The sequence below is a fragment of the Chrysochloris asiatica genome, unplaced genomic scaffold (genome assembly GCF_000296735.1).
Source record: "Chrysochloris asiatica unplaced genomic scaffold, ChrAsi1.0 scaffold00450, whole genome shotgun sequence".
Lineage (NCBI taxonomy): Eukaryota > Metazoa > Chordata > Mammalia > Afrosoricida > Chrysochloridae > Chrysochloris > Chrysochloris asiatica.
In genome coordinates this window covers 222,128-234,966 of record NW_006408968.1, presented here as the reverse complement: position 1 = coordinate 234,966, position 12,839 = coordinate 222,128, and the positions used below count along the sequence as shown (strand labels likewise).

The window sequence follows — 12,839 nt, the reverse complement described above, 5'->3', positions numbered from 1 at the left end:
CAAGATGGCCAAACTTCGTCTCTCATACTTTGGACATATTGTCAGGAGGGAACAGTTGCTAGAGAAGGATATCATGTTTGATAAGATGGAGGGTCAGAGAAAAAGAGGAAGACCCCCAATGAGTTGGATTGGCCAGGTGGCAGCATCAGTGGACTCATGTGTGGCAACAGTAGTGATGTTGGCCCAGGATCAGACATTGTTTCAGTCTGCTGTGCATAAGGTCGCTCGCTATGAGTCGGTGCCAACTCGATGGCACCTAACAACAAATATTCTATTATATGTATATACTACATTTTCTTTATCCATTTAACTGTTGATGGACACTTTCGTTGTTTCCACCTTTTGCCTATTGTGAAAGGTGCTGCAGTGAACATTGGTGTACAAGTATCAGTGTGAGTCCTTGCTTTCAAATCACTTGGGTAGTGTAAAAAGTGGTTTGGAGATAGTGTGTGAATTCCTTTGACTTCACTGGGGGAAGGAGAATCAAACTCAGTCCGTCAGCCCAAGGTCAATTCCTATGAGGCTATGAGGTCCCATACGCCTCTACCCTCTTTCCTCCTTTACTAGTTTTGATACCAGCTATCCCTCTCAAGGAGTCCTGGTGTGGCACTGTGGGCTAATGCGTCAGACTGCAAAGTCGTTTGAACTGCAAGGTCGGTGGTTCAAGCTCACTAGCTGCTCCTTGGTAACCCTATACAGGGTCTCTATGGATTGGAATTGACTTGATGGCACTTAAAAACAACAACAAATCCCTCTCAAGGCAGTTTCTACTTCTTTACCAGGTTCAGTAATTCATTGCATTGGCAACACAGAACTCAGACCCTACAGTTAGGGTCAGAAATGCTCAATACATAATTCTTAGATGAGAACAGCCTCTTCTCAGATATGCCCATAGACAGGCCTCTCTCTGGCCCTTGGTCCCTTGACCTGGCCTCTGCCCTGGTTGGGCAATATTACCAAGCTCTTTGAGACCTACTGATAAGTGCTCAGTGGATACTCCAGTGCACTATAAGCCTCAGTCTGAAGATACTTGGTTCTAGCTCAGAGAGTTCAGCAAATGCAAATCTAGCTCCTCTAAGTTCCTGTAGGCACTCCATCCTACAAATGAACCTCGCCCAAAGACATTGATCTTTCCTTGCTCTGTGGGCTGGGACTCCCACCACTCTGTTTCATGCTCTGGCTCATGGTTCTGATGCTGCCACTTCTCTCTAGCTCCTCTGGTGTCACAGCTGTGTCCCTGGATCAAGGAGGTTCAATGAACAGCGATCTCAGTGTCCAGAGGACATGCTCCACTCCTGTGTCTTCTTTCTGGTGGTAGTGAGATCCCCTAGTCATGTTTCTGAGATGGCTCAGTTTTTCACCTAGCAGGATTGTAAAATTGACCAATCCCCATGTTCAAATTCCAAGTTTGCATAATCACAATTAACCATGTTAACAATAACTCACAACTAAAGCAGCATCTTATCATCATCTTTCCCTGCCTTCTCCTACTCAGACCCATCAGAAAAAAAAGGAAATGCACTCAATCCGCATGGTCTCTCGGTCCTTTAGTGAGAGTTACAATGACTGCTGTGTCTAGAAAAAACATAGTAAGTAATTCACTGATGTGTGGGTGGTGGTTGCAGTGGCGGTACTGTGCTGTGGAGTCGATTCCGACTCAGTAGCGACCTGCATAGGGTTTCCAAGGCTATAAATCTTTATGGAAGCAGAAAGCCTCATCTTTCTCCCATAGGACAGCTGGTAGTTTCAAACTGCTGACCTTGAGGTTAGCAGCCCAACTCATAACCACTACATTACCAAAGCTTTCTTATCTGCAGGTATATATACCTAGACATGGAATTACTGGGTCATCTAACTTTTTGAGGAATTAATAGAATAATTTTTTAAACAACTAAATTTCCTTGAGTGAGACTAGAGGCAGAGATAATATAATATTGGAAATAGGTGTTTTTAGCATTCTCTAAATTATTACTATGTTAATTTTGTTGACAGGCTGTTTTTAGATACTTTTTTTTTTTTCAATTAGGGTTTTTTTTTTTTTGTTTTTTTTTTTTGTCCAAAGTAAACATTTATATGTGAGAAAAAAAACAAATGAGTAAGAACTAACCTATATCAATACAGAAAAGACTAGTTTCTTTGTGGTGTAGTATTACTATTTCTTTCAGATTAGTTAGATACCAGGAAAGGTCAGGCACATCACAGCTACTGAGTGGAGATCAGCTAAGGCTCCATATCACGTTCTGCTCCCTCCTCTTCTTGTGAGCATCCATTCGTTAGCAGAAGGCTAGAAACCAGGGTGCAGGCATCTTGTCCTTCCTGCTGGGGCCCCCTCACTGACTAGCATCCTGATTCACGAAGCAAGATATACTGTTAATTAAAATACAGCCTTTTGCTGCCACCAAGTGTTCTATTAAAATCATTTAAATAATATTTCTGAATTTACTTTAAAAATAGTAATGCTAGTCTTTTTAAATTTAAGAAATAGAAATTCTCAGTATACCGTTCTGTATGTGGCACTGTGGATTAATGTGCTGGGCTGCAAGATCAGTGGTTCAGGCTCACCAACTACTCCTTAGAAACACTATCCAGGGTCATTATGGGTCGGAGCCAACTCAATGACACACAACAACAACAACAACAACATATATCTCTAAAATTTTTACATAAATTAAGGTACTCTTAATATCTCCTTAATACTTAATTTTGTAATTCATGCTTTAGAATAATTTCCCAGATGTTTTTGTTGTTGTGTGCTGTCAGGTTGGTTCCAACTCATAATGACCCTGTATAGGATTTCCAAGGAGCAACTGATGAATCAACAAACTTATGGTTAGTGTTGTTGTTACGTGCCATCGAGTTGGTTCCGACTCATAGTGACCCTGTATAGAGTTTCTGAGGAACAGCTAGTGAGTTTGAACCACAGACCTTGTGGTTCAAACTGACCTTGAGGTCGAGTGCTTATCCTGCAGCACCATACCAGGGCAGTCCAGTGCTTATCTTATAGTGCTACATCTAGACCTGGTTGTTAAGTGCTGTCAAGTCTGTCCCAACAATAGGCACCCTGAATAGGGTTTCTGAAGATTGGCAACTGAGTTTGAATCGCTGGTGCATTTCACACTGACATTGCAGGTCCAGTGTTAATCCTGCAGCACTACACCAGGATTTAGTAATTATTTTTTAATCCACAAATTTTATTTTATTGAATAAAGAAAGATCATCCAGGACTCAAACATAGATCATAAATTTACTTTAGATTTATAACAGCTGAAAGATCAATAACTGATTGGAAAGATGAAAGTAATTTATATTTTCAGCGTAGAAAAAAAGCTAATCATTACAGATATCTTATAAAATTCCCAAAACAAGGTCTAACCAAGTACATTGTTTGGTGAATTAATTTTTCCTTTGCTTTTTATTTGAAGGATGAAAAGTGAGATTCAGTGTGTATACTACTGGTTACTACTAATATAACAGCTTGAAAAAAATTGTTAGAAGCATAAATATAATATTAAAAGGCAAGATTTTAAAATCTTATTGTAGGCATATCAACTGTAATAAGTGGAAAGGATACATTAAAAACATTAGTGTGTTACACTTATTCAAACAGAACTCATAAGGCTGATGCTAGGTAAAGAAAATGGTCTATTTTTTAAAAAAGCACTACCAGACAGACATTACCACAAAGCAAAGCCAACAGTGGCTGTGTGGTCTCCTCTTGTTAATCAATGAAGAATCAAAGGTAGAGCCGATGGGGTTTTTGAAAAGCTTAAGCTTTCTCTAAGGATCTGGAGTACTCTCCATCAGCACAGTCCAAGCCTTTGGAGCCGTGAAACCTTCAGAAGGTTTCTGGCCTTCTTGGGCAAGTCTGCATATGAATATTCCTGAAGTAAATTCAAAGTCTTCGTGGTGTTCTGAGTCATAGTAGTGCATACGTTTATTCATATTATTGTAAGCTGCAACTCGAAAGGGAACTATTTCCAAGGTGATTAGACCAGGGGCCATGGCCAGCAGGGTCTTGTCCAACAATATAAAAATTGGTCCCTGCAACTATCTGTGCTCTGCAATGCCACTGGGCCTCAGTTGGGCCAGCATACATCATGGGCGATGGGAAGATGGCCACCACTGTTGTTTCAGGATTCAGGACTCCTTCCTCCAGCACTGCAATATGCTGCTTCATACACCACATCAGCGGGACGTCATCATCTTTTGTCTAGCCACCAAGAGGGTGAAAGGAGGAGAACAGTGCACCAATAGCCCCTCTCTAGAAGTTGCTTATGGATATCCTGCATTAGTAGAGCATTCCCATTGTGCACTGGGTTCCATAATTGAAATGCAAAGACAATGTCAACATTCATATCTTTAAACTTCTGCTTTAGCTCAGTAGGCGTAAGACAATACTGTTCAAGACTATCATACCAATGAATTCGGTCCAGGACTTGAAGATCTCCTCCAATCAGCCAATCTCCTTGTTCCATAATCATCTTAATGTAGGGGTGGGTCTTGCATGTTGTTCCCTACTGTCTGGCACAACGCTCTTCTTTCCTGTGCTGAAAAAACTCTGGGTTACTAAGACTAGCCACACAGCGGCCCTCATAGATTAGAGCGATCACTGTACAGCCATCCAGCCTCTCTTTTATCTTCTTAGGTAGCTGGCAGAACTACAGGCACTGACAAGTTAATGACACCCCCATCCAGAAGACAATCAAAATGAAGGCACTGCAAGTACTCCTTCTCGCTCATGAAGCCGTTCAGAGGCGTTGCCCATCCTTTGGCCAAAACCTGCACCCACTGCATAGCCACTTTTTTAATGCTCAGTGCTGATAACGTTTCTGTATCTGTTTTTTTTCCAAATGAAGTTTCTTTTCTGGCACATACAGTTCTTTAACTTCATAAGAGGCATCCACAGGTACAGTGTCCCATTCTTGTAGAAGCTCCACAACTTGCTGTACACAATCATTTACATCACAAGAGTCTGTTTTCAGCACCAATTCAGGAGCCTCTGGTTTTTCATACCTGGAATCAATCCCAGTGAACCCTTTTATTTCTCCAGCCCGTGCTTTTTTGTAGAGTCCTTTGACATCTCTCTGTTCACAAACATGCAGAGGAACATCAACAAATACTTCAAAAAAAGGTAAACTTGCACTGTCATGAATTTGCCTTGCATTGTTATGATCCTGAGTATAAGGTGATATAAAATATGTGATGCACACTAGACCAGCATCTGCAAACAGTTTGGCAACTTCTGCAATACAGTGGACATTCTCTTCTCTGGCTTCAGGACTAAACCCAAGATTTTTATTGAGACCCTGACGAATGTTGTCACCATCCAAAGTATAGCATGGAATACCATGGCAAACCAGGTACTCCTCCAAAGCCATGCTCACCATGGTCTTCCCTCCTCCAGATAAGCCTGTTAACCAACCAGTGCAACCATGGAAGCCACCTCTGGTCCCCACCACCTGACCTCTCTTGTTCCTGCTGACGTGATGGGCTTGATAGGTGGCATTAGTTGATCTCTGCATTCCCCAGTTCTGAGTGTTATTGCTCAGTTTAACTTTCTTGCACAGGCTCCCGGGGATCTCTATAACCGCAGAACCCACAAGGATGCAGAGCTTCTAGGCTAAAGTAGGATAGCTAAAGTAGGGGAGGAAGTGTGGGTGGAGCAGACAAGTGGGAGGACTTACTAATTTTGTAAGGGGAAACTGTTTGCCTATTTAGTTTCTTCCCTCTTTGGCCTAGAGTGAATGAGAAAATGGTACCCTCCCATTAGAAACCTTGTAAAAGCTGCATTATTGATATGTCTGTATTATGGAAGGTTTGGGTCCTTGTTGTACTTTAGGATAAGCATTAAACTCCAGGGTCAACTTAAACCATGAGGTTGGCAGTTCAAACCCATCAGCCATTCCTTGGAAACCCTATACAGGGTCGCTATGATTCGGTTCTGACTTGACAACATTTAGCAATAACTTGTTGACTAATAGGTCAGATAGGCCCCAAACAGTGTTTGGTTTGCCAGCCCAATGTTTAGAAACCTATGAACACCTAGGAAAATTATTCCACTGAGCATTTTTCTATTCTGTTCACCACTGTTCCTGCTACTTCCTCTCCTTGTTTTGTACATACCTGCTTCACATAGTCATGAAATCTACCAGGCCTTTTTTTTTTCTTTTAAAATTTTTATTGTGAATTGAGTGATAGTTTACATGGGAGAACATCGGTTTTACACTCAATCCTATTGTATTTCGTTTTATTGCAATGATTACAATCCCCTCCATGCATCATCATTCAACAGTATTTGCTTCTATTCTTTTTTTTTCGGATGTACACAAAACCTTCATGAATATATAATCATTTAAGCAACTAAAGGGCACATTCTGCAAGCCTGCTTCCTGGCTGCCAGCACACAGCCTTTCTCTTTCCATGAGTCTAGAGTCCTCAACTGCTCTATATCTCCATCTCTGCCTCCATCCCTGGTGTTGCTGCTTCTCTGGACAGGGTCATACATTCTGCTTGTGCTCTTCTCCCTTGATGGTCCTAGGGTCTTTTGTTTCTGGACTGTAAGATTAACAACTCCCCATTTTTTGTTACAAAACTTCTACCTTTACAGTTGTGGCAATCGCAGTTAGTCACAATAACAATTACCCACTATTGAATTATAAGAATCTTATCCCCATCTTTTTTCACCAGACCTTTCTAGACAATATGAAAACTATTCAGTGGGGATTCTGCCTTCCCCCACACACTCTGAAACTGAGCTCCCTCTTGAAAACTTGTAAACTAGTCACTAAGTGCCTTTATAGGTCCCCTCCTCCCCATTTAGGTAGCTAATGTCTGAGTTTCCTGTCCCTGCCAGGGTTTTGAAGACATTTGCGCTCAGTTGTGAATGTATTACATGCTCATAATTTGGAAGGTTCAGATTATACTCAGGTGTTTAAAGCAAAAAATGAAAAGCCTCTATATGCTCCCACCCCTTTCAGGTCCCCAGAGTTTAGTGTGTTAACAGTTTTATGTGAACGTTTCAGTCCTTCCTCCTGTATATAATACCATACACATAAATGCATTCTTTTCATGCTGTTTTAAATTTACTATGTTAAATATGTATAGCACAAATAAAAGCCATTTTTAACTGCTTTCAAGTATACAATCCAGTGAGAATTCACCATATTGTGTACCCATTTCTATGGGTCTTTCATCACCCCAAACAGAAACTAAGTACCCTATAGGAAGTAACTTCTCATTTCCCCTTCCTTCCAACCTCTGATAACCACTAGTAAAGTTTTGTCTTTTGTAGATATTTTTATATAAGTGGGATCATATAATTTTTGTCCTTTTGTATCTGAATAATTTTACTTAGCATAATGTTTTCAGAGTTTTTCCATATCATAGCATGTATCAATTTAATTTCTTTCTTTTTGTGACTGGATACCATTCCATTTTATGAATGTACCACATTCTACATACTGATTCATGTATTGATGAACACATGGTTGTTTCCATCTTTTGACTACTGCTAATAATGTTGCAGTGAGCATTGATGTACACATATCTTTTTGAGTTTTGGCTTTCAGGTCTTTTGGGTATAAACCTGGGGATGGAATTGCTGGATCATATGGTAATTCTGTGTTTAACTTTTTAAATAAGTCACCAAAGTTTTCCACAGCTGCTGCATCATCTTACATTCCTGCCAGCAATGGATGGGACTTTGAGTTTCTCCACATCCTCACCACCACTTAATGTTTGTTTTTCTGGGAATAGCCATCCTAGTAATGATGAAAGGAACCCTGGTGGCATCGTGGGTTATGTGTTGGGCTGCTAACCACAAGGTCAGCAGTTGAAATCCACCAGTCACTCTGTAGGAGAAAGATGAGATTTTCTACTTCCGCAAAGATTTATAGCCTCGGAAACCCTCATAAGGTCTCTGTGAGTTGGAACTAACTCCATGGCACTTAACAACATTGACCACAAAGTTGTTTTGAATCACAGACCTTTGAGTTATGAGGGGGGAAAGCGGTGGGTCATGGGGCATGATGGTAGGTGGACTGCTCTTGCTTCTAGACCTTGCTCCTAAGCCCATGTATTCTTTCAATATGTGACACAGTACCATCATCTATTGTTGGTCTGTGCCTTTGAGTCCATTCTGACCTATAGTGACTCTGTGGGATAGAATAGAACTGCCGCATATGGTGTCAGTGACTGTAATCTTTACAGGAACAAATGGCCAGGTCTTTTTTCCTCAGATCTGCTGGTGGGTACAAATCACTACCTATCAGTTCGGATCTCAGCACTGTATCCATTGCACCACCAGGGTTTTTCTGTTCGACTCATGAGTCTGTTCAACTCATAGCAACCCTGCATAGGGTTTCTGAGGCTGTAAATCTTTACAGGAGTACAAAATCTCATCTTTCTCCTGTGGAGTGGCTGGTTTACCGTACAGTTAGCAGCTCAGATCATAATCCTACCAGAGCTCTTTAGGGTTCCATACAGGAATGTATAAAAATCTAAGGCCGTTCTATATCCTTTAGAGTGTTGCCTCTAAGCTGACACTCCAGCATTTTTAAACCCAGCTGCTGCTGTGTGGTGCAGTGTGTGATATGACCATTGAATGCTGTGGCTACACCTCCTTCATTGTGAAAAAGGACCCGTTTCACTATGTAGAATTTCACACCTATGAATCAGACGTTCTGAAGAGCCCAAGAAAGTGGTACTAGCTGAGGTTCTTTGGGCAGGAAAATCAACCCATACTCAGGACAGATGTCTACCGTCTGTCCCTGTTAGGCCAAACTGCTAGCCCCTCCAAGAAGGAAAGGGCTCTATGTGGCTGGTTGGTTTCCTCAAGGAACAGTGTTCTGCTAGAGGCCAGCAAAGGTGTCTGTTGCCAGATTGGACAATCAGCAGTAGCATTAGCTAACTGGGGCTTGTCAAGTGGGAATCCATGCTTTTGAATGGACTGGCACCATGACCACTCCATTCATGTTCCTTTTGTGACTGTTCTGGAATGACTAATGATGGCTGAGTAACGTTAACTTACTAAAATCATATTATCTGCATGGTTACTCAGTGCTCTTTCATGGTAGATGCTTTCCTGTAGGCACTGGCATATCGTACCAAAATCTTTATATTTCATACCCACTCCCATATGTGTATCCACATAGCCTCTTGTTTTCAGTCTTCCAGCTCCTTTCCTCCTAGGCCTTTATCAGATGACCTGGCTGCTGACTGCTTGAGAATATATGTTCTCACCTCAGGTCATTTGTCCACCCAGAAGAGCACTACTTGCAACTCTGCCCATTGGCATGATCTTTCCTTTCCCCTGTCTTTTAAACCTACTCCTTTATATGGCTATAATGCAGCCAATGTCCATTTTCAGCATGCACCCACTCTCCTGTCAGACCAATTCATTGTAAACCAACTGTATAGGATTCTCTTTATGGCCTCAGGTGCAAGCAGGGGGAGGGGCATGATGTAACTGTCGGGGAGGTTTTGTGGGGTCTTTTTGCCCTACTAATGCAGCTCACTAGTAATACCCTCTGCTCCTGCTTGGGTTTGATCACATATGTACCATTTCTGTCAGGATGGACTACTCTTAGGCTCATTCATCTTCATGACATGGTGGCTCCAACAGCACTTAATTCATATTGAGAGTTATTTGAGATACATGATCACTTGGTGTATCATAGCCAAGTATTCTTTCTTAACCAGGGCCTAGTAACGGTTCTATGAGAAAAGCCCACACGAAAACTGAGCACAGTAAAAACTCCACGGTTATAATTGTGCACATGGAAAAATGCACACACGGAAAACTCAATATTATAAATAAAATTTACAATATTATAAAATAATAAACTGAATTTTTCTGTATTTTTCACTGTGGGCACGTTTCTGTAAGTGAATTTTTCTTGTGCCCATCCATGACAGTGGAGTGTATTCTGTGTGAAATTTTTGTGTGGGCTTTTGTCATGTGTGTTTTTTTCCTGGTTAGGCCCAGTAACACACCAGAAATTCCTCCCCACAGGCTGTTGTGGATCTCATGACCTTATATTGTGATTCTCCTTTGGTGGCTTGCTATAAGCTTCGTAAAGTGGCAGATCCCTCAGTCTTTGTAGGCTTTATTATTCATTCTCTGTAACTCATATGTCTTACCAAGACCTCCAGCACACTAGCCTCTTTATCATGTAAACAAGTCAGTGTGATGGCCTTAGGTAATGAAACAGGGAGCTCTTCATAAACTACAGACCGGATCTCTTTGGACTTTAACACAGGCCCAAGGTAAAGCTCTAAATAATTGTTTTGTGCATCCCATGTGAGTGTGAACTGTATCTGATCCTCTCCTTTAATCAAAGAAATGTGTTTGCTCAATCAGTGACCTTATGATGCACCTGACACCTTGCAAATCCACCCTTTCAGCTCTATTGTGACTAGAACAGCAGCTGCAATCAGAACTACTAGTTGGTTACACTGTAGCAGTGTATAGTCATTCTTTAGGATCCATCTAGTTTCTGTAAGGTTGGACTAATGAAAGATGGCTGAAACATGAAAGGGACCCAGGTTCCTAGTGGCACAAATAATTAAGCACTTGGTTAGTATTAAAAGGTTGTCAGCTTGAACTCACAGCCTGAAACCCCTATGGAGCAATCTCTCTCTGCACATGTGGGATCACCACAAGTCACAAGTGACTCAATAGCAACCAACAGCAATCGGAAGGACTGCCATCTCTGCAAGAGTGGCACAACAGCTAGGTGCTCAGCTGTTAACCACAGGTTGATGATTCAAACCCACCTAGAGACTCTGTGGGAGAAAGACCTCACCAGGTCATCTGCTCCAATCAAGAGTGCAACCTAGAAAATCCTATGGGATAGTTGTTCTCAGTCACTTGGGATCACTTTGAATTGAAAATCAACTTGATGGTGCCTAACAACAGCAAACACCCTGCATCCGTTAGGTTTTAATGGTAGCACTAACCTCTTACGTCTTTCCTACCCATGACCTCTCAGGATGCAGTTATGTTTTTGATTTATTTTCTTGAGATGGATCCACTTGATCTTCCCAGTCATGATAAATCTTACCTCACTGGCCACTGAATTAATACAGGGATTATTACAAAGTCCAACTGTGTTAATTCCAGTCAGACACCTGGAGACTGGAAAAATGACCACTGGGTGGGTCTGTGAGACCAGTGGCCTCAGAGTCCAATTCAAGCCAAGACTCCATTTATTACCTGACCCTATAGGTTCTTATTCTCAGGGCAGGGGACCTGATGGTGTTTTGGGTCTTTGGGTATCAATATCCAATATCCTGTTTTTGTTTTTACTTTTTCTTGAGTAAATGATCATAGGTACCTTTGGGGAAGGACTGGGGCAATCAAAACAGTGGGCACTTTCCATAATCCAGGGTCATTCCTGCTGATATACCTCATCAGTCAGTGGATTCTGGATCTGAAAATTGGCTCAGGTCAAAGAAATGATAAGAAATGTTGATATTTGATTGGGGCAACCACCCTCAGCCTCCTAGTCCTCCATTCTTACCTTTTTTAGTTACAAAGGTTTTGTGACACCCTTTTTGGTTGCCCCTGGAGACGCCATACTCTGTTAAGCATCTCTGCAACTCCCTGTGGACCCAGTTCCCATGAGCGTCTTCACCTTGCCAGGTCATTGTGATGATTGCAGCCACATTGCACAATGATGTTGTGATTGTGGTGGCTGTTAGGTACCATCACCTAGTCTCTAGTACAGTGAGGAAGTTGGGACCATTATCCTCATGTGTGCTGTTGTCTCAAGTCCTGACCTTCAGAAGACAGTCACCTCTCACTGAGCTGGGACCCTTCACAATCATACTTCTAATGGCATTGATGAAGGGGGTGTCCTCTGATCCCTCCTGTGGAACATACTCCAATGGGTTTTGTGGCCTCACATAACATACCCCTTCCTGCTTGACCACTCCCCTATGCCTCTGTATCTATTCCTCTACCCTATGCCAGGACAGCTCTGACCTTTCTACTTCAATGAGCAGTAGCCATTTTTTTCCAGGGACCAACCTATCAGCAAGTTTGTCCTAACCCCTGGAGTCCTTGCTAGGGTGTTAAGTCTCATGACCCAAAATCATGCCCCCAAGTCAGTGATTCTAGTTTACCTAACTTCACATTCTGGCACCCTCAAAATCTTACCCTAAAGGGTGGGGGATGTGCCAGGTCATGCTTGCTACTCCTGTTACAGTATTCTCCCTTATTAGGTCCAGCCAGGTTGCACTGGAATTTAATCCCAGCTGTTGTCCTGGTGCTTCAAAGGGAGGAGAGGCCTCGGCAGCAGCTTCCAGCAAATAGCAGTGTCAGCTCTTTCTAGGAAAGTGTGGATCGTCGCTACAGTCTCTGAGGGCATAGGGGTCTGAAGAGCCAGTATTCTAGGGACATCTATCCAGATACCCCCATCCTATTTTTGAGATTCCCAGGCTTTTCCAGGAGACCTCCCTTGGCTGAGCATTCAGATGTCTCTGGAACTCTGCACCTGAAAAATCTTCAATGTAATTCTCCAAAGCATCTGCTCTGCCACTGAAGGGGAATAGGACCTCTTCATAGTCTTATCATTGAGGTCCTTTTGCTCTCACACTTAGCCATCTGTTGCTGGTTAAGAGCCATCATTCTCATTATCCCTCTCTCTGGTAGCGTAGTGGTTACAAATCGGGCTGCGAACCACAAGGTCAGCAGTTCCAAGCTACCAGCTGTTCCGCGGGAAATAGATGAGGCTTTATTTTCCTGTAAAGAGTTTGTTGTTGTTGTTGTTGTTGTCAGGTGCCATCGAGTCGGAACCGACTCATAGCGACCCCATGCACAGCAGAACGAAACAATG

The 12,839-nt window shown here is 42.2% G+C and overlaps 1 protein-coding gene and 1 pseudogene across 2 annotated transcripts in view; one reads left to right on the top strand and one right to left on the bottom strand.

The window, feature by feature from the left end:
* Positions 1–12,839, top strand: part of MAPK9 (mitogen-activated protein kinase 9) — a 94,052-nt gene that overhangs the window by 61,794 nt on the left and 19,419 nt on the right. The gene's annotated exons all lie outside the window — the stretch shown is intronic.
* LOC102836445 lies at positions 3,767–5,579 on the bottom strand (annotated as a pseudogene).